Source organism: Rattus norvegicus, chromosome 10 (genome assembly GCF_036323735.1).
Source record: "Rattus norvegicus strain BN/NHsdMcwi chromosome 10, GRCr8, whole genome shotgun sequence".
NCBI lineage: Eukaryota > Metazoa > Chordata > Mammalia > Rodentia > Muridae > Rattus > Rattus norvegicus.
The window spans coordinates 104,510,734-104,532,481 of NC_086028.1; the positions used below are offsets into that span (position 1 = coordinate 104,510,734).

At 50.9% G+C, this 21,748-nt stretch overlaps 1 protein-coding gene and 1 long non-coding RNA gene across 8 annotated transcripts in view; both read right to left on the reverse strand.

Moving 5' to 3' along the window:
* Positions 1–21,748, reverse strand: part of Rbfox3 (RNA binding fox-1 homolog 3) — a 436,924-nt gene that overhangs the window by 291,794 nt on the left and 123,382 nt on the right.
* Positions 1–21,748, reverse strand: part of LOC134480909 (uncharacterized) — a 289,699-nt gene that overhangs the window by 166,436 nt on the left and 101,515 nt on the right. The window lies entirely within an intron of this gene.

Genomic DNA, 21,748 nt, shown 5'->3' on the forward strand with positions numbered 1-21,748 from the left:
TTACTCAAAAACCCCCAAAGGCCTGACAGCTGCCATTCTTCCTGGACCCCAGTAGTTAGCCATATGGGTATCTTGTGGGTACCAGTGTATTCTCCCAAAGGTGGACTGGGATTTGTACTTTTGGCTTTGTCTAATGGCTGCCTGGGATTGGGATTCTCAAACCAGAACACAGCAGGTTTCTTCCTTCTTCTTTTGTTTGTTTCTTTGTTTCTGCCTTCCTTTGTTTCTTTCTCTCTTTCTCTCTCTCTTTCTTTCTATGAGACAAGTAATCTTGTAACCAACGCTGGCCTCACACTATGTTGCTAAGGATGACCTTGCAGTCTTTTTTTTTTTTTTTTCCAGAGCTGGGGACCGAACCCAGGGCCTTGCGCTTGCTAGGCAAGCGCTCTACCTTTGAGCTAAATCCCCAACCCCTGACCTTGCAGTCTTGATCCTCCTGCCTCCACCTCCCAGTTGCTGGGATGAAAGGCATGAGTCACCAGGAAGTGCTCTTTCACATCCTCCATTCCATCAGGTCAGAACTTCCCTCACCTCAGTCAGTGGCTGTGCTGCAAAGGTCTCTAAGTAGAGCTCTGAAACCAGGGTCCCAGGACTCCTTGTAGCTTATCTCTGTGAGTCCAGGCTAGTGGCTTTCCTCTTTCTGCCTCAGTTTACCTCTTTATAAAAAGATAGCAATACCTTTATCTGCCTCATCAGGGGTGTGACAGGCATGAAAGGGTCAACAGCAGAAAAGGAAAGTTTTCAGCCCCCAGGATGCACCAGACAGTGGCTGGGGGCTTAGCTGGGGGCTCCCAGCCCCTGAGCCTAGTACACCCCTCCTTCCAGCTCTCTCCCACACAGTATGTGGGGCCCACCTCATTCTTCCCTGTTTGTTTACAGGACTCTGCACAGGCGATTCTTGATTACCAGCATGTGGCTTATCTGTGACAGCCTTTAAAGCCCAGCATCTTCCTCTCTGCCACCTTGCACGTCCCCAGCCACCTCCTCCCAACGCCCTGGCTCTGTGTACTCAGAGAACGCAAAAACAATTTTAACATTGTTCTAAGCCAAACATAATTAGGAAGGTAAACCACCACAGCGGCAGCTAAATAGCATAATTCACTCCACGGCTGAGGTGTGCGCTCACAGGGGGCAGCAGGGGGTCCTGGGAGCTAGACGCACACGGGAGAATGTGTGCTTCCCCTGGATACCACATCTGCCTACCCCTTCCTGCAGCCTGCTATTTGCAGGAGAGCTTCTGCCTTCAAGACACGGCAGAATGGATGTTTCTAGAAACACCAGCAACTAAACAAACACACAGAGTCACAAGGGGCAAGGGCTGCCTGAGGGAGACCCCGCTCTGTGGGACAGACAGACTCACTCGAGCTCTTCTGCAGCATAGAATGACAGGAACGGGAGCTGGGTTATACCGAAGCACAAATGTGGAACGGATAGGTGTGTGCAGCTGAGAGAGGGGCATGTGACAGAGCAGAGAGGGAGCCAGGCAAGGGGACACAGGCCTGGCAGTCGAGACTAGCATGGGAGTCCAGCCAAGTGGCAGGATCAGGGCACACAGGAGAAAGAAAACAAAGCTGGATACTATTGGATCCGGGCGAGCAGGACTCCTACACAAGGGGTTGGGCCTGCGGGCCAGAGAGCCAATGAGGCAGGGACAGGGGGGTTCCTATGAAGAAGGAGCTCAAGCTGTATCTGAGATACTCTTGGGAGAGGATGCGGTAAGCTAGACACACAAAGGGTGCTGGTCGGCCAGTCCAAGGAATAAAATGTCCATGCCGAAGTCAGGCACACAAATAGCTTCCTACTGCAAGGGGACAGAGAGGCTGGGGAGTTGGCTCAGTGGATAAAATGCTGGCACTAGGACTGGAGTTCTGATCCTGCAGCTTCCACAGAAAACCCCATTGCAGTGGTGTGTGCCGCACATAACCAGCTCAAGGGGGAGGGGCCCTGGGTGGGGGTGGGGAGGTGGAAGATAGAAAAGGCAGATCCCGGGAGCTCACCGGCCAGCCAGACCAACTCCAGCTGTAAGGGTGAACTCCAGCTTCTTAGAAAAGCAGAGAGCGACTGAGGAAGACATCTGCTACGAAGCTCTGGTCTCCGCATGTCTGTGCATATGCGCGTGTGCAGAGTGAGGAGGGAAGGAATGGAGGGTGAGACAGATAGAAAGACACAGAGACAGACAGACAGAGACAGTCACAGAGACCGACAGGCAGACAGAGACAGAAAAGCAGGCATAGAAACAGAAGACGAAGACAGACCGACAGACAGGCACGGAGACAGACAGACAGACACAGAGAGAAAGCAGAAAAGCCAATGTGGCTTCTGTTCCCACGTGTAGCCTTCCATAATGCCAGAGCCAAAACCAGTTCTGGATGCCTCAAAAACTGAAGGTTCATTTTGAAGCATGAAGACCCTTCGCCCACCCAGCCTGTCTCTATTCACTTTGTCCCTGAAAGGAGAGGGTGAGGGAGCCTCCCCATCTCGCCATCTCTCCCCTAGGGGAAGTTCTGTCAGTGACCAAGGGTCCAAGGGTTGAGTAAACACTGAGAACTCATAGCACACATTTCTACTGTGCTTTGGGTGTGTTTCATCCCCTGGGCCATCCAGACCCATCTCAATCCTTTGCAGGAGCCTTGGCAGCTTGGGGAAAGGGCTTCTCTCCTCAGGAGTACCCCCATGGGCAGGCCTGCAGAGCGGGGCTGCCTCCTATACAGAGCTCTCTCTGGGTCATGAGTCATCTGTCCCTGGGCCCTGGAGGTGTTCCAGACACCCCTTCTAGTCTAGTAGAAGCGAGCCTTGACTGACAGCTGCTTGCTTGTTTCTACTGAAGCTCTTGGCTGTCCTCCCTTCCACCACACCTCCAGAGTCACAGAGAGATGACTCCATCAGTCATGATGGAGGGACAGCAGGCTGGCTGCTGACACTGACAACCAGACTGCTGTCCCACTGTTTAACAGTGACTGGGTTTTTAGGGGAGGCCTTGGCTTCCTCTCAGAGACTTAGGGGAAGGAAACCCTATTCCTGCCTCCCAGATCCAGAACTCCTACCACAGCAGGCGCCAGGCTTTGGGAGGCTCCACCTGATGACCTTTGGTGTATGGGAATCTGCAAAGCCCATTTGTTCCATGTCTTCTACAGCATGCGTGTGCATGTACATGTACACACATGCACGCACACACACATGCACACCCCACTCCAACCACTTGAAATGGAACAAATATCGTGTTTAAAAGTGAGAGGAGTCTTTTCTTGCTAGCAAGCAGGACCCTGTACATGGCCGCAGCTTGGCTCCGGGGCCTACAAACCTTCAGTTTTCTGGCCCCAGGTGGCCCTTTCACAACACCCTGCTGTTCTTGGAAAGATCTAGAAGTTACCCCTTCCCCTCTACTTCAGTGTCAGCCCAGGGGCTGCAGCCTGCGTCCAGGCCTGGCTCAGGGTTAGGCTCACAGGCAGCTGGGACACTCAACCCCAAGGTAGTGAGATGAGAAGCTGTGGTCTTCTCCCCTTCAGACCCCCGCCCGGGATACACAGGTATGGTGGAAAGGGGGCGGAGACGGGGAGTCTCATGTGAGATCCCCTCCTACAGCCTGGGGTCCCCACACCCCGTTTTCCTCTTAAGGTCAGTGCTTACTGTGCCAGCCGTGTTCCTCCAGAAAGGAAGGCCTCCGGCTCAGGAGCGGGGACCTCGGTCTCAGAACTCATCTGAGTTCAGCAGCAGTGTGTCCGAGGTGTGAAGTCCCAGCCGCTCTGTCCATGCGTGGGGCAGGGAGCTAAGGAAATCTTCTTCCCCAGTCCCAGCTTCTTGCCAACTCCCTGGTTCCCATGGTTTTAATTTTACGGTTCACATTTTCTCCCAGCAGAATCCAGGGATGACAAGGTAGAAAGTCTGCCTTGATTAACTGTCCCTCTGGCGCTGAGGCAGGGACCAGCGTGATAAATAGCAGGAATAAAACCGGGAGAGGCGCGTGGCAGGCAATCGGCAGTCCGGGCCGTAAATCCCAGCTCTGATGGGGCCGAGAGGAGCTGGTTATTTCTTGGATGGGGAGTGGAGATGGGGACAGAGGCAGCTCACAGGGCTGGGGCCCCAATCCTTTGCGTTGGATATTGTGTAAGTAAGACAGAGCAGAGCCGCTCTAGCGTGCCATTGATTTTTAATAAAAACAGGTAACACACTGCAAATCTCCCAGTCCTTTCATTTCTCCTCTCCTTCACCCAGATGTCCGGTAACTTTCCCCAAGGGTCCGTCCAATGGGCAGTAGTCATGACTGCTGTGCCTGGCAGGGCCTTGAGAGATTTCCAGAAGGTGTGGGCTGTTTCTTTCCTGTGCATCTACACACATGCGCATGTACAGGTGTAGCACAGATACATGTGCATGTCAGCACACGAACACAATGCAGATCTGCTGAGATGTCAGGACCCAGAGTGCATATCTGTGTGTGAGCACGATCACCTATGCACACGCATGTACTACATGTGATCTACATGTGTGTGCATGCTTACATGCATGTATATGCCTACATGTGTGATCATGCACAGACACACATTCCCCCAGTGTGTGTGACAGCATGATCACCAATGCACACACATGTACCACAGTGCTCTACATGCCTGTGCATGCTTACATGTGTATACACGCCCAGACACACATGTCCCAGTCAGCCTGGCCAGTGAGGAGGGACACACCAGACCCTGTTCTTGGTTCGCACCTCCTCTCTTCTGCTGACCTTGACTCTGACATGAATAAGCCGGAACATTGCAGAAGTAACAAAAGGCACGTAGGTGAGGACAGAAAAACAGGTACGGCATCAGAACCTGAGCAAAAGGGAGAGCTGCACCCACTTTAGATTCAGAGGTGAGCCCCACGCAGCCGAGAAGGCAACTCGGGATGAGTGAGCCAATCAGCACCAATGACACTGGTCACCAGAAAGCCAGGCTATCTCGGGCAGGTGCCCAACTGTCCCCCCAGAATTACTGGACCAAGGTGACACTCTGCTAATTCCCGGCTGCAGCAGCCTGCTGCGTGCCTCTTATCACAGGCTAATAGCATCCATCTGCACTGAGGAAACATCCGTGGCCTGTGGACGGGCCCGGCGTCTCCATGGTGCCTGCTACGCTTTCAGAAACACTGTTGCCTCCCTTCAAACGCTGACTATCCCCGTGATGGCAGAGAAGGCTCTGCTGTCCTCCCTTGCCTGCAGGGCTCCATCTGCTGTCCCCAGCCTCTCCACCCCTACCTGTGGGGGCAGGGCAGATAGCCCTACCACCCCTCTACTGCCTCCACCCACCAGCTCCCTCTCCTGGTGGTCATTGTTGGACTTTCCCATTGGGCATTGTCTTAACCAAGGAAACTGTAGGCAAATTTCATAGGGAACTTGAAACATGTCCCCATGACTACCAACCTTGACCATCAAGAGAGAGCAGGATTCTTGCTGATTGTGTGTGTGTGTGTATGTGTGTGTGTGTGTGTGTGTGTGTGTGTGTGTGTGTGTGTGAAAGAGAGAGACAGAGAGACAGAGAGAGAGACAGAGAGACAGAGAGAGAGAGACAGAGAGACAGAGAGACAGAGACAGAGAGACACAGAGACAGAGACAGAGACAGAGACAGAGAGACACAGAAACAGAGACAGATTTTCGGGGGGGGCACAACCTAGGTTTGACTCCACACTGTTGCTCAGGATTACCCCTGGTAGAACCACTTCACCCTAAAACCCATCCTGTGCACACAGCTCCCTACCCTCAAGCTCAGCAGCATCGTGTCAACCCAAACAAGCCACATCCGTCTCCATTACGACTCCCAAATCTCCATCTCTGTTCACTGTCCACTGTACACATGCCTCCTGGCATCCCCACGCCATGAGAGGGCTTATATATTCCCTTTAGATCCAGCAGTCCCTGGCAGGAGCGGCTGAGCCCAGATTCAAGACATCGCTACTGTGCCTTGGTTGGCTCTAGGCTCAGACAGACTGCAGTGCCCTCAGGAACCCAGGGGGTGAACACCAAGTGGATGAGGAAGTGGGGGAGCTTCTGGAAGACAAGTCAAGGGGATAGATTGCCAGGCAAGGGAAACAGAGAGGGCCCAGGCATGGGAGGGGTTGAGTGTGTGCTAGGCTGAAAGCCCTGTCCAGTGTGCAGTTCTCACGCAGAAATCCGGTAGCCTTGGGGTGAATCATTTCCATCTCAGAGCTTGGAGTCTTGTGGTTGACAGAGTGTTCATTTAAAATCCCCCACCCCTGAATAAAATAGTCATAAGGGGCAGACGGGGTGGGACTGGGTGGGAGAGGGGTTGGGGAGGGGAGCAGAGGGGGGTTCAGGATCAGGTGTGGGGAGGGGTAGGAGAGATGGACATGAGAATGAATGGGAATCTGCAACTGAAGGGGGTGGGGAGGTGGGGGGGCATCTTCAGGATGAGACAGAGACCTGGGATAAGGGAGGTGCCCAAGAATCAATGGTGGTGACCTTACCTTTGACACAGCGTTGAGGATATGGAACCTGAAAAGACCACCTCCTGTAGCCAGGGAGGAAGCCCAGTGACATGATAGAGACACCAATCCACCCACAAAACTTTCAACCCAAAATTTGTCCTGTCTACAAGAAATGCAAGGATAGGGGGTGGAGCAGAGAGTGAGGGGATGGCCAACCAATAGCCATCCCATGGGCAAGCACCAATCTCTGACACTATTAATGATACTGTTATGCTTGCAGCAAGGAGCCTCGCATGGCTGTTCCCCTGAGAGGCTCCACCCACAGCTGACTCACACAGATACAGAGACCCACAGCCAAACAATAGAAACCCCACAGGAAGACCAACAGTGTCAATTAACCTGGACCCTTGGGCCTCTCAGAGACTGAACCACCAACCAAATAACATACATGGGCAGGACCCAGGCCTCCCTGCACATATGTGCTTGGTCTTCATGTGGGTCCTGAACAACTGGAGCAGGGGCCATTCCAAAGCTGTTGCCTATATGTGGGGTATGTTCTTCTAGCTGGGCTGCCTTGTCTGGCCTCAGTGGGAGAGGATGTTCCTATCCCTATAGAGATCTGATGTGCCAGGGTGGGAGGGTACCCAAGGGGACCCCCATCCCACTCAGAGGAGAAGGGGAGGGTGTGGGGGGGAAGGATTGTGGGAGGGGTTGACAGGGAGAGGGGCGGTGAGCAGGATGTAAAGTGAATAAGTAAAATTTAAAAAAATGGAAAGAAACAAAAATAATAATGAAATAAAATAAGGAATCTTGCATATTCAAAAATAAAAATAAAGGGACAACCCCCCCAATAGTACTGCCCAGCTCACGGGCACTGACCAAACGTTTAGAGCCCAGTCAGGCTGACAATGGCTATACACACATCATCCACCCGCCCATCCTCCCCTCACCTGTGACAAGAAATCTAAGCTAACCACCTCCTGACACGGAGTGGGTCTACACTGTCAGTTCTGAGCCACATAGTTACAGTCTTCTGCACCTGCCTCTGGGCTCCCCAGATCCCCAGGGTGCTAGTAACGGTGAATCTTGACTGTCGGTTTGATTGGATCCAGAATGGACTAAGAGACCAACCTCTGGGGGTGAGCGAGGGTGAGAATTTCAAGGAAGGAGCATCCAAGGGGAGACTGTCCCCACCGTGGGCAGCGCCACCTGGTGGCAGCCCAGGTATAAAGCGGTCCAATGAATGCGGCTGGGGGTGGGGGTGGGGGTGGGGGTGGGAGGGGGTGGGGTGCTTGTCTGTCTTGGCTTCTTGCTAGCGAGTGTGTTTATCCTGCTGCAGCTGCAGCTCTCAGTTCGATGTCAGAACTTCCTTCAGCCTTCCAATGTGGACTGAAGACCAGCGGTTCTCCTGGAATCCTCCGGGGCTTCAGCTGAAGCCAGACAGGGGCTGCTGAGGCATGCAGCCTTGAGGGCTAAGCAGCCACCGGGCTGGAGGCTCTAAGACACCCTCCCCCCCCCTTAACACGCAGCACCAGCTCTTTCCCTCTAGAAGGCTCTGACTAACACAGAGGCCAAGGCGGCATGCTGCTGCCCACTCCTATTCCTGCATTTTCTTAGCCCACGGTGGAGACCCAGCCTCCCCTGGGCTTGCCTCTGGACGGCAGGTTACAAGCTTTTTCAATGCTCGACTGCACAGCAAGCTCTTTGCAGCAGAGCCTCCAGACATACAAACTACACTTCGAGTTCCGATTTCATAATGCTCTTGCTGCCTCCTCTGCCTGACACTGTGTTGGTAGCCTTGGATTCATAGGACTCTTGCATAGAGACAATCACCTATGGCCCAGGTATCGGGATTCTCCCTTGGCATGGCATCTCCCAGGCTCTCCGTGCTGTATGGCATCTTGGAGCTTCACACCCATCTCTAACGGTACAACATGCCCACACCTGGTGTGCACAGCCGGCTTATCGTCACCTGGTTGGTATACGTTGCCTCTACTCTGGGACTAGCGCGACTGGTGGGACCATGATCGTGGCTGGATAGGTGTCTGTCTGCGTACGTCTGCTGGTCTTAGTATGTCAGGGAGAGCATTTTCCCGACAGGCAGGCTCACTGCTTGTCCAGTGGACACAAAATGTGTTTCTAAATGACAGTGGCCTCAGGGAGGGATTGATGGCCCTCTGATGTCCCGGGGCCTGCAGAACCCCGGATTCCTGTCATTCTCCTAGCACATCAGCATATCCTGGAGTGAGGCCTCATCTTTGGTGGGGGAGAGGGAGGTAGCCTCTTTGAGGCTGAGGGACTCATCTCCAGAGCCAATGACCAATCTGTTAATTTAACGATTAGAGCCTCCAGATCCCTGTGGCCAGCCGCCCCTGTTCCCTCTCTCCTCACAGGACCTCCCTTCACGGCTGGAGCCCACCAAGAACACCCCTGGCTGAGCTCTGTTTGTTTCAGGGAACTCAGAGCAGAATGTGTAGGTCTGAGGGTCAAAGGTGTACATAAGGGAGCTCTCCAAGGTGGGCTCTGAGTGTGAGGTCAGAATCTCAGGAGGCTGCTTGGCTGGGTGTCGTCTTATGCTATTGCTGAGACCTTCCAACCTTCCTGGGTCTGCATGAAAGCTCCCAAACTGCTTGACTTCCCCAGGAAGGGATGGGAAAGGCCAGAAGCTCTGTGTCTGATGGGAGGGGCCTAGAGGTCCTTGCTGGCATGGCTCTTCTCTCTGGGACACATGGAGGTGCCCCCTTATTTGGCTATCCCACAGGGGACTCCTAAGGATATTGCTAAACAGTAAATGGACAATCTTCTTGATGGCCTAGCCCTGAGGGGAGCTGGAGGAGAAAACTCCTCAGAGGCCTCCAAGCCCGAACCACCATGGCCACTGGAGCTGGCAGGCACAGTTGATGCCACCCCAGCTCTCATTCCCAGAAAGCTCCAGAGGTCCCTCCCCTCAGGTCAAAGCCAGGACTCTTCCTCATGACTGGGAAAAGGCAATATGGTCAGATGGCCCCTTTTGGGCCACAGTGTTGGTCAAAGCACTCCCACACACTCCTTACCCTCATACCTAGTATAGCTGGCCTACATAGTGAGGACTGGGTACCACCAAGTTCAGCCATTCTTCCCAGTCTCCGCTCATCTCTCCACATGGCCTCTAACATGTGTCCAGCAAACGTGAGTTAGTCGACATTTAAAGCGGTTTGTAGTCTGTATCCCACCTTCAGCCTGGTTCCTTTTCTCAGTCTAATTGCAACCTCTGTAAGTAGATGGACTCGGGGCCTCTGCGGACTTCTGAGAGGCCAGTAAGCCATGGAGAGATCAAATCAGTGGCTTTGTCATGGTGGCAAGCTGCAAGCCACAGACATCCCACAATGCCATCTCCCGCATACATCTCATAAGTCTCCCTCCCCGCTTCCAGCCACCTCCCAGGACTGGGTATATTACCATTCTTCTGTATTGGAACAAAGTGGGTACTGGCACATATTCCCATTTTACAGAAGGGCCAACTGAGGAACAGAGATCAAGTATGTCTATGGGGGCGGGGAGGGGAGACAGAAGACACCAAACTGAAAGCCTTGGACATGTAGGATAAATGAAGTCTCCTTCAAAGACATGTCCAAGGCCTGGTTCTTGGTTTTATTTGGGAAAGGGGTCTTTGCCGGAGTTAATTTACCCTTCTATTTTCATGTGTATATGCAGTGTACACTTGTATGTATATCCATGTTTGTGTGTGTGAAGGAGCATGTGTGTGGAGGCACACATGGACATGTATGCTTGTCCATCCCCAAGGTTGATGTTGAGAATCATCTTCTATTGTTCTTTCTCCTTATTATCTGGTGCAGGGTCTGTCTACCAAGCTCAGAACTCACCCATGCTGAACAGTTTTCTTCTTAGCCAGTTTGTTCTGGAGATCTCCTGTCTCCACCTTCCCAGGCTGGGATTCCCCATCCACATCCAGGATTTCTGTGTGTCAGGAGGACCCAAACTTTAGCCCTCACCGTTACACAACAAGCAGTGAGCCATCTCCTCAGCAGGTATTTCTGAGGGGAAGCTCTCAGAAGATAAAACTGTCCTAGATTAGAGTAGGTTCCGTTAACAATTAGCACTGTAGTAAGAAGCTAGAGGTGCCCAGTAAGACGGCACAGTGGATAAAGGTGATGGCCACAGAAGCCAGACGTCCTGAATTCAGTCTCTAGGTCATATCATGGGAAGATAACCAACTCCAAAGAGGTGTCTTATGGCCTCCACATGTGTATCCTGACATGCCAGTGTCTGCAGTCACACATGCACAAACACACACACACACACACACACACACACACACACTCTAGCTCACACATATACACATACATGCACACACATAGGCACGTGCACACACACACACTCTCACATACACACAAAATACACACACATACACAGAAATACATACAGACTATGCACTAACATACATTAACACATACACGCATACTCTCACACACTCACATACACATATACACACATACACATTCTCTCACATACACACAAAAATACACTCATACACACATACACACACATACTATACACATATACACTCTCATACACACACATACACACATACTCTCACATACATACACATGCACCCAATACACATACACTATACTCACATACATACACTCACACACACTCACACACTCTGAATGTGAGCACCAACAGGAACTCAGCATACATCCCTTGACAGACATTGTGTACTGAATGCTGGGCAGACACATGGCTCCAGGATACCGTGCCCCAGTGTGCACATGTGTGTGGGTGCCGCCTAAGCAGTTCTTCACAGAGAACGGTGAGTGTGACTTGTTAAGAGAAGGTGCAAGGGTTAAAGTCACGTGAGCTGCACCACTGGGCATTGCTGGCCAGGTCCCCCCGGCCGTCATTCAGTAGGGTCAGCATATTCCCATTATCCAGCCAGCCTGCTTGTTAATTAATCACTCATTAGACTAATCACAGCTATCTCGTGTCCCTCTAGGGGGGAAGATGTTAGCATAGTGGAACGCAGGGCCCGAAAGCAACTAATGGGTCTGCGTGGAGGCAAAAGGATTGTTGCAAAGTGTCTGGTGTTTCTGATGGTGTGTGTGCATGCATGCATGCATGCGTTCACATGTGCACACAGGCATCCGCACATGCATGCATCCACATGTGTGCACACACACATTCACAAGTGCACACACACACACACACAAGTGTACACACACATCCACACATGCATGTGTCTACATGTTCACACAGGCATCCACATGTGCACACATGCATCCGTATGTATACATACTCAATGCCACAGAAAGTATAGAAACCAACAGAATATAACTGCTCAGACCCCAGGGCCTCAGACCTGCCTATGGGTGGTCATGTACTGGGACTCAGCCTCCCGCCCTCTCCTGCATGAGAGGTGGGCAGGAAAAGCAAGAGGCAGATCCCATTTCGCTTCCTAAGGATTCCCACTCAGGCTGGGAATCCAGGCTTGGCTCAGCCCAGGAGCAACTCCAAACATGGGAAAACCCACAGAGAAAGAGCGGAAGCCTGCAGAGACCATAGGGAAATCTCCCTACTTGATCCAAAGAGACCAACTCAAGACATTGACCCGATGTCCCCACTGGATAGACGCTGGGTGGTAAATCCAAAATGAATGACAAGTCGGTCCAAATCCGTGACTCTGAGGAGTGTACCACTGTAGCTAGCTAACTGCCTACTGTTCCCATGGTTCTAAGGCCAGGATAGTGGCACACACCCACAACCCCAGCACCTGGGAAACAGAAACCAAAGGATCAGAGCTCAAGGCCATCTTCGGGTACACAGCGAGTTTGAGGCCAGCCTGGGCCACATGAGAACCTGTTTCAACAAAACAACTGGAGTCTGAGGAGAAGTCTGTGGACTCCGAGGCTTATTATAGAGTGTGAGACACTGAGTTCAGATTCCTTGTGCTCCTGTAAGATCTTGGAAACCCCCTGGTGACCTGTGACCCCAGTCTTGGGAAGTGGTGACAGACAGATCCTGAGAACTCAATAGTTATAGAGCCCAAACAGCTAGCTAGCTTCACGTTTAGTGAGAGACCCTGCCTCAGGAGATTGAGGAGGGGGAGGAAAAAGGAGGACGAAGTGGGGGAGGGGCAGGGGAGGAAGGGGCAATGACATCTTCCTCTGGCTTCTACACGGGTACATACACCACACACATGCACGCACACATGCACACACACTCACATGCATGCCTGCACACACACTCACATGCACACATGCACACACACATGCACACTCGCACACACACACTCACATGCATGCTTGCACACACACAAAGGAGACCTCAGAGCAGTGCCGGATGGAATATTCAAGACCTGCCCACTTCTAGAAACAGCACGGTACATACATGTTGTTTTTATGTGTGACAAAGACTCATTCTAAATGAGCATGCCCGAAAAGACTGACCCTCGGAAGGCAGGTCGAACAGATCCCTGGCTGAAGAGACAAAGGGGGAGGAAAAACCTACTTTTAGAGAAGCGTGTAACAGACTTCGCTAAATCGGGCCAGCAGCCTTCAATTAGAAGCTGGTGGGACGGCAACATCTCTCAAGAACACCAGCTCCTCATCACCGCCTCCTCAAGGGCCCCACCGCTCACCCAAGGCCGAGGTTTCTCCACGGAAGTTTCGACTTGCCTGCCTCGATTCATTAGGGCTGTTTGCCATCAAAATGCACAATTATTAGGACATAATGATGTTTAGGGATATCATTTGGAAGAAATTAAATCTAAACACCTGGGTAGTAAATGAGAAAGAAACTACATTAGGAAATTGGGTTTTACATGTTTTATGCTAATTTATTCGGCTCAGTCAAGTGTAGTCGACCCTGAACCCCAGGGACTGTCAGTATGGGTAACAATCTCAGAGGATGATGCTCTGCAAAAAAGTCATCACTTTCAGCATGCTCTGAGCCTGGCAGACAAGCACATCAACGTCGCAGAGGCATCAAGCTGGGGACAGAAAGAAAGCCGGGGAAGTGTGTTCAAACCCTCCCCAGAGACAGATCTTGCCGCCTTGACGGCAATTCAATCCTTCAGCCCGGATCTCGGGGCTCAGCACAACCTGAATCAAAACTGGCAAGAAGGGAAAACACCGTTTGCCCGTCGGGGAGAGACCACGAGCCGTCATGTCACCGTTGTAAGTCATGCTCAACTGGGGTATCTGGGAGCACTGCGGCCCCCTAGGGTCGTCGCAGCTGTCACTCCTGGATGGTGAGATCTGGGTGGGCTGACTGATCTCCCAAGCTTCCCACCGAATCCTTTGAATAGGGGTGAGGATAATGGTACCCACACTGACAGAAAGCCCCGTGACAGTGACAGCGTCAACATGTGAAGACACTGGTGTGGTGCTTCTTCCCGTGGTCATCTGGCATCAGAACACTGTCCTGAAAATTCCTGGGACACTGAGCGAGCATCAGATCCCCTGGGACCTTCTTGGATCCACAGAACAAAGAGGTTGCATATTGGGTCCATTTTAGGGTAAAATCCATGTAAACTCTGACTGAAACGAAGGCAGGCATGGTGGTGTGGGGCTCTTGGTGAGAGTGGTAGGTCTGGAAGGGAGGAAGGAATTCAGGCATACAGTGCTATGTGAGCGTGTCCCTCTTGGGGACAGGGCTCAGGGCCCTAATGCATAGAAAGCTGGGAGCTCAGGTGGATTCGTGGGGTGGGGCCGTGCTGCCAGCCAGCTTTGCTGGAGAGGAAGGCTGCAGTCAGAGCATGTGCCAGGCTGTCTTCTTGGTACATACATCTTTGGAACAGCCACAGCAGCCACTGCCCCTGCCCCCAGTTGCTCATGGGAGGCGGGTTGTCACTCAGAAGCAGATGGGGGTTCAACACTGCCCAAGCCAAGTTTGTGGGCTCTGTCTTCTCGTGGGAGACATCACCTGTCCTCCTCGGTGTCTGGCACGAAGGTCCTTATCAAAAGAATGGAGATGGGCTGCAGAAATGGGTCTTGCAGAGGATCTATGTTTTATTCTCAGCAACCATGTGGTGGTTCACAGCCACCAGTAAGTAATTCTACTTCCAAGGTGGGGGTCTCTGATGCCCTCTTCTGACCTCTATGGGCACCAGATAAGCAGGTGATACATACATGCACATAAAATACCAACAAACACACACATATATATATTTTTTTATTTTGAAGATGGAGATGAGCCCTTTAAAGATGGAGATCAGCTTGAGGTAAGTACTATAAAAGAAGTCAGGGCTGCCTGGAGAGACAGGGAGGAGTGGTCAGAGTCTGGGTGGTGGAGCTCCATGGTGAGAGAAACTACCCAGGACAAGGCTAAAGGAACACATGAGAGATGTTCAGTCAGTCATCAGCTTCTCGCCAGAGGACCCGACTAGGTAATGGGGAAGGAAGGCCAGTGCAGGGAGAAGGGATGGGTGCAGCATGTACCTGGCATATGCAGAGGGCTTAAGGTCTTTAGATCAAGAAGCCACAGAGGGAAACAGCATGACCTAGCTACCTCATGATCCTGTCACCTGTAGACGTGATGTGTGAGTATGAGCCATGCCTTGGTGTCATATCTCTGGATCCCAGGTTCCTTAATGTGCACAGAAGAGAACATTTCCGTGTCGCCCCAGGCAGTAACCACCTCAGGAGCAATACTCAGGATGTTTGACTGACTTGAGGTCAATGGCTGGCTGCTCCAGGAGTCCCACACCCTAGGGCCCAACGCAGAGTCTCAGCTTTCTCCTCACCTCTTCCTCTCTCCCTGGCCTTTCTACATAACCATTCGCTAGGGCTGGAAACCTGGCGTCATCACTGATGTCTCACCTCAGTGACCACCTGCCCACCCATCCAGATATTTCATCAGGGGACCCTGCTGTTGTCTAGAACCTCCAACCCTATTCACCCCAGGATTATTGGGATTGGGCTGTTCCTTATGGAGGGGCCATCCAGCTATTGAATGCTCAGGAGATGCCAACTCTTTGACTCCAAGTCGTCAGTGATGACAAGGCATGAGCCTCTAGGGTGAGAGGCAGCCCTCAGCTAAGCCCCACCCCATTCATCTGAGCCTTCCATGGCTTCCTCACTGACTGCTGACCTGGTTGCTTCTGAGTATTTGCCATGAGCTTCAGAGATGCCATTTTTTTTAAAGAATCTTCTCTGTGCACCAAATCACAGTCTGAGACCCCCCTGTTGAACAACCAGAAAGTTCTCACAGTACCTTGATGAAAGTTCCCCCAGTGCTGTCCTTACCCATCATAACCTGGCTCTGCCCACACCAGGCCAGTCCTTCCTCAGCCCCTCAGGCCCCACATATAAGCTCTAGGGTTCAAGGGCTGGGGACAACCCCTGCTGTGGAAACAGAGGCTTGTGCTCTACCAACACAGAGCAGCCTCCAGTGTCCAGGTAGTCTTTACCACAGCCCTTTCCCATCTCCCTAGAGCCTTCCTAACAACTCACAGAACTGTGTTTTAGACACGGATCTAAATGTAGCTATAGATGGTGTAGGTCCCGGCAGTGCACAGCCATCCTGGGTATCCACTGTGGCTCAATTCCCAAGATGCTCAGACACTCAAATCCCATGTATAAACTGACTCAGTGTCTACAATAGGACTTTCCCTAAATCTAATGTGTTCTTTCTAAAAAATAAAAAAAACCTGTATGTGTGCTCTGTGTGTGTGTGTGTGTGCATACAGTTGCACAATGGGGGTGTTTGCATGTATGTTCATGTGTGTGTGCATGTAGTTACACACATGGGTTTGTGTGTTTTGCATGTATGTTCATGTGTGTGCATGCAAGTGGATACATGGGATTTGTGTGTTTGCACATATGTTCATGAGTATGTGTGTGTATGCATGCAGGTGCTTACGTGGGGTTTGTGTGTTTCCATGTATGTTCATGTGTGTGTGTGTGTGCATGTGTGTGCGCATGTGTGTGCAAGTTATTTACCTGCTGAGCAATCTCCCTAGACCTCATATCCTTTGAATCATTGCTAGGACACTGTTAAGTCCTAGTACAAGGTAGACTCTGAGCAGAGAGCTGCAGTATCTGTGCTTGTAAGGAAAAACTGTGCTTATTCTGGACAGTTTTATGTCAACTTGACCCAAGCTAAAGTCATCTGAGAGGAGGGAACGCCAATTGAGAAAATGCCGCCATGAGATCGGACTGTAGGCAAGAGTGTTGAACATTTTCTTAATTAGTGGTTGATGTGGGAGGTCCCAGTCCATTGTGGGCGGAGCCATCCCTAGGCTGGTGATCCTGGGTTCTATAAGAAAGCAGACTGAGTAAGCTATGAGGAGCAAACCAGTAAGCAGTGCCCCTCCATAGCCTCTGCATCAGCTCCTGCCTTCAGGTTCCTGCCCTGCTGGAGTTCCTGTCCTGCCTTCCTTCAGTGATGGACTATGACCTGAAAGTGTAAGCCAACTAAATAATTTCTTTCCTCCCCCAGATTGCTTTCAGTCATGGTGTCTCATCACAGCAATGGTAACCCTAACCAACACAAGACTTTCCATGAAATAAGAATGGTGTCTGCCTAGCACTGTGTTCTACTGTTTCTATCTGTGGTCGATTAAAATCATTGACATGGAACACACTATATAATGCATTATAGGTGGACACAGAGACATGCTCGATCTTGTGTAGCCACCGTGTCCCCACGTGATCTGCCTCCTATGGGTGGGGGTCAGTGTTACTTCCTGAGTTGGACCCTTGCCATGTTTCTGGAATGAGTGGAAGGAAATAGACCTAGTTTCCTCAGTGATGGGGACAACATCACCAGAGTCCACTGCACAAAATGAATAGCTGTCCCCTCCCTATATGGATACTGTGTCTCCTTGCTGTGGTGTCTGCAGGCAGGGGTGGGTTTGATATGGCTCATGACAGCGGGTCGGCCTTTCTAATCTCCACAAATGTCATCAACTTCCAGAGAGCCGTGAAATTGTCCAACCAAGACGCACACCCGCTAACTTGCCCAACACCAGCATTTCAGGGGCTCTTCCCACTGAAGCTGCCTCTAGGCCCCTCCACACGGTGCTCCCTTGCCCCTGGGCAGCAGCAGTACCCACCCATGGGCATTTCCTAAACAAGAGGCATTAAACAGATGCACTGAATCCCAAGGCCAAGAATGACATGGCCGCTGGCTACAGGCAGGGCCGTCCAGAGTGGGGAGACAGCTGGAGCATAGCAGACAGAGCATAGCAGACAGAATGTCATTCTGAAAGCTAGGGCCACCTAGAGATGTCAGCATGGGGTCACACACTCAGAGCCTCTGGAAGGGAAAGGCTGGCTATGACTACCACAGGACTCTCCAGTCACTTGAGGGTGTAGAGGTGTGGCACCACTGTGAGGCAGTCAGAACATAGTAGGACCTACATCGTCCAGAGCAACATGAATGCCTGAGAGTATGTGTCATGGGATGACGTCCAGCCACTTCTGCATGGCACCCCAGTGCTGTGCCTTCTTTGTATACTAGAGTAGGACACGGGAAGAAGGACATTACTGTCACTCCAGTGAGGGTGCGCTTTCACCATTGTTCCTTCCTGGCTGTTCACACCCAGCTCCAACACCCTGAATCTGAAAGTCCTACTGTTTTTTAATCATTCTATAAGTAAATAAGGGCTTTTCCCTGCTGATCTCAGCTATATGGGAGGTCCCAGGAAGCTGGAAACCTTAAGGGGCAGCTCTGGGTGCTTACGACACTGCTCTTCACTCACTCCGCAATGAGAGACTTTGGCTTCTTGGGCAAGCAGTGGTCCTAGGGATCCCAGTGTAACCAGATGGCAAAGGCTCTGTGAGGTGGTGGCACATGATAGTGCCCCACTTTGGATAGGAAATGGAGGCTGGGGGCAGAAGGTGCCTGACTGGAGGACACCAGGTGAGGACAGGCAACAAGAAAACTGCTCCGTGTTACCATGGAGGTTGTATCCACTGGTCCCCAGCACCAGAACTTGCCAAGTCCTGCCACATGGAAAGGACGGCGTGACACAGTTCCTGCCTCAGGAGCAGAGCTAGCAGTGAGTGGGCCTCCCCAAGTGTTGACAGTTGCTAGGTGTAAGGCTTGTTTGCATAATAATGTACATAATTTACTTTATGTTGTTCCTCCTTTGGGAATGCTCTCCCTGCCAAGGTTAAAGACTTCATGATAATTAGACACAGCATGAGTCTGAGCGGTGAGGGTGTATCTAATATCCTCAGCAAAAATGGTAAATGCTGTGACCTTCATGACAGCCCTTAAGGCTGTCGGGGAAAACTCTGAAAACATGAGTGCAAGAATGTATAATTTCTCAATTATGCAAAATAATAAGGATGCAATGTGAATTATATGAGGGGTTTCATGGATCTCAAAGAACAGAGGCAGGTGCACTATGAGCCAGCTTCTCAGGAAGATATTAAGGAAAGAGATAATGAGATTTAAGGAGTGGTTGATCATAAGGCAAGATCCCACCCAGCTAAACTTATTGTTTGTGCCTACAAAGGTAGGCAGATTCCTGAGTTCAAGATCAGTCTGAAACAGAGCTGGTTTAGGTCCAGGCTTAGTGGAAATGGTGACTTCAGAGCTGGATCCCACCCATCTAGGTTATTGTCTGTGCTTACATAGGTAGGCAGATCTCTGAATTCATTTGCTATGTAAAAAAAATGTATTTGCTGTCTTTTCTAAGAATCATGGGGGCTACAGTCATAAAATGCTGATTCATGGGATAATCAAAAGAGTACCTGGTGTGGGCGATTGCATTGATAGACAAATAAAAGACTGGGCTTTGGTCTGTAAGAGCTGAGCTGTCTGGAGATCTCTGAAGACCTATCTGGAGAGCCATCTCAGGCAGAACACAGAGCTGTCAGTTTTCACCCACAACTGGCTTTGAGTCATTTCTTTCACCACTTCCAAACACCCCTTCTTCAGGAAAACCTCTCCAAGCTGAGGCTGGCCCTTGGAAAGAACTCATAGCCTTCCAGACCACCTTTAACAGAGGCTACGTCTACAAAGGCCAAGAATTAAGTCTCTCCACACGATGTTGAATATTGTGATACTTGGTTTTTCCAAAATGGTCATCAAGATAATTTTAGTGGAGTTGGCAGGTAGGAGGATATTTGAGGCTAAGGATGATGGGATTTATAATTGTAATCGTATTTCTGCACCCCATAAATATGTTAGCGGAAATAGAAGTATCCCTAAAAAGACTGGTGTTTTCTAATAGTCATACGCCCATCAAGAAACTGCATGGGCATACTGAATGTGGTATACCACATTCTAACTCAGGGTTAGAAAGGGGAGGTTACGATCCATGCTGTAATGTGCTGCTAAAGACAGGGTTTGACTTCATACATGTAAAATGAGTAGAAGGGGCCAATATATCCAGATTGGAGCCTGCAGGGGGAACAGGGGGAGGCTGGAAGGGTAAGGGTAGTTTCTAGAAAGAAGGGTAAGAAAACTGTTCTGGAATTAGAGGTGATGGTTGTCCAAGTGGCACTGTGAATAACTAACGGTTGATTTTTGTCACATAAAGTTTAGCAGGGTTTGGTTTTTTGAGACCGAGTTTCTCTATGTAGCCCTGACTGTCCTGGAACTTACTCCATCGATCAGGCTGAGATTCACTCTGCCTCTGATAGAATTAAAGATGTACGCCACCACCACCTGGCTAGTTTAGCGGTTTTTATGAAAACTCTGACCCTGAGTTCAGAGACTCATCCGTCCACCTTGACTAACAACAACTTCCTGAAGGGCATCTGGACTGAGGCCCACTTGGCGCTCAGTATCGGCTCCCTGAATCAGCTTCCTAAGCTGCCCAGAGCCAAACACTCTGCCTGACCCTGCCTGAAAGTCAGGATCAACAAGGAGGGGAGGAAGGAGGGCACATGACAAGTGCCGTAGAGTAAAAGCTGCCTACAGCTGCAGTGGGCCCTAGTAGGTCAACCTCATTCCAGTGGATGGCCCCATACCCGTGAGTATATGGGCAGGTCACACCCATGAGTATATGAGCAGGTCACACCCTTGAGTATATGAGCAGCTCACACTCATGAGTATATGGGCAGCTCACACCCTTGAATATATGAGCAGGTCACACCCTTGAGTATATTGGAAGGTCACACTCATGTGTATTTGGGCAGCTCACACCCATGTGTATATGGACAGGTCACACCCATGTGTATATGGGCAGTTCACACCCATGAGTATATGGGCAGCTCACACCCTTGAGTATATGGGCAGTTCACACCCATGAGTATATGAGCAGCTCATACCTGTGAGTATATGGGCAGCTCACACCCATGTGTATACAGGCAGCTCACATCCATGTATATACAGGCAGCTCAAACAAGACTTAATAGAAATGAAAAGGAGGACTTAAAATTGGGAGAGGTGGGGAATGGGGGCAATTTGAGAGGATTTAGAGAGAGCAGTAAGGGTGTCTATCACAAAATATATGCATGTGACATTCTCAAATGATTAATAAAATATTATGTGAGAGCAAAGACCACTTTCCAAGGTGTCAGTTCTTCCTGAACCCAGAGCAGAAGGGGAAAGGAAGGTGAAGGGGCCCTCCCACACTGTCCCTCCTCCACTGAATTTTAAGGGCACATCTAGATGGGACCAGACAGTGTCAACTGTACACTGTCTATATCTACACCTCCATAACATGTGACCTGTTCCAACCCATGCCCAGAGGCCTCAGACGATGAGAAGGATACAGTCTGGACCCTGCTGGAAGGGCAGCTTGGAACGTCTGTGAGGGGTTATCTTAATTTCATGAATTCACTTGGGAAGATTCACGTGGGCAGTGCCATTCCCTGAGTTCGGCATCCGAGACTGGATGAACAGAGCAAGCAGGCTGAGAGCCACCATGCGTGCTCTAGTCCATTGCTTTCTGCCCTCGACTATAGATGACTAAGCTGCCTCAGGTTCCTGCCTTGACTTCCCCACAGCGATGGGCTGTAGCCTGGAACTGTGAGGCGAAAGAACCCTTCCTCTTTAAGCTGCCATTGTCGGGATATTTCGTCACGGCAACAGGAAACAAAGCTGTGATAGACTCGGGATGCAATGGCTGGTTGGTGTCTGTGTAAGAGAAAGGAGGGAGCTGGAATAGTGGCTTCAATGAGCTGGAACACGCAGGGGAGGTCAGTCTTGGCTACATAGCAATGGCCTGTCTCAAAATCTACGGAGGAAAGGAAAGGGGGAGGGAGCCTGGGAGATAGGCACAGACCACAGGGTTGTGTGAGGACAATGGAGACAGACTCAGGAAGGAGGCAGCTGAGAGCCAAGGAACACAATGGTTGCAGTAGGCGGAAGGGCACCCTTCCTTCAAGCCTGCAGAAGAGTCGCTCCACCATCCCCTCACTCTGCTCTT